We start from the raw sequence: 1,144 nt of genomic DNA on the forward strand, positions 1-1,144 counted from the left end.
CACCACTGATTATTTATACATATGCAGACATAACTACTGCCTACTAAACCTATCAACATTATAATGTATAAGGTTTGTACCTACTTAAGTGATATAAATTATTATTTTTAATTGTTACAATGCTGCAGATACCGGTTACTTATTCTATAATAATATGTTATCGTCTGAAGAGAGAATAAACTTATGAATATTAACATATACTTATAGGTATATAATATAATATATAGTACATGCCTATATTATAATACTATCTATATAGAGTGTTTTGAATCTTGATAGAGAAGCACTCTAGACTCTATAGTAGGTATACTAAATACACCTAATACCTACGTCGGTCACACCCATATAGGTACTTATAATATACAATGTATATACCTACACTTGTGTCTATGGGCATACCTAAAACGAAAAGAGTGATATACGACGTGAAATTCATCGGTAATATAGGATCATCTATTTATATATTTATAGTGGCTTGGCTTGGCTGCTACCAATTGGATGGGTGACCGGGTTACCGTATACCCGGGACCACCCGTTTCGCAGTAGTAAAAACCTTGCTACACAGCATAGGTACCTATATAGGTGTATACACGTGTTTGCTTATACCTATACGGCTATACATACTGTAACAACCGTAACAACACCTTACCATGGTATGCATACCATCCATACCATGGGCGTAACTTGGAAATATATTAGGGGGGCAAATATAAAATATATATATATTATATATATATTTATTATATATATATATGCCTACATATCAACTAGTCTATATAGTTAACCTTACATAATTTATTTGTAAATATATGTTAACATTACCTTTTGTTGTAGAATGTAGTTGTATATTAGTATAAGGTGATCAATATTACTAAGTAATGAAATAAATATACAAACTTAAATACATTAAAAACATTGAAATTTTTAATATTTTATAACTTCTAAACAAAATGCATCATAATTCTAAAAACTGCAAGTAGATATTATATACAATTAAGTATTAACTTTATACTTAAAATAATAACAAATTTATATTAACTGTAGTCTTCTGCCTCTTAGGGTTGATACTTGATTCTGCATTGAATTTATCAATAATTTTATCAAGATTTATTGGGTACAACTTTTCTATATTTAAAATAATTGT

The sequence above is a fragment of the Acyrthosiphon pisum genome, chromosome A1, assembly GCF_005508785.2.
Source record: "Acyrthosiphon pisum isolate AL4f chromosome A1, pea_aphid_22Mar2018_4r6ur, whole genome shotgun sequence".
Taxonomy (NCBI): domain Eukaryota; kingdom Metazoa; phylum Arthropoda; class Insecta; order Hemiptera; family Aphididae; genus Acyrthosiphon; species Acyrthosiphon pisum.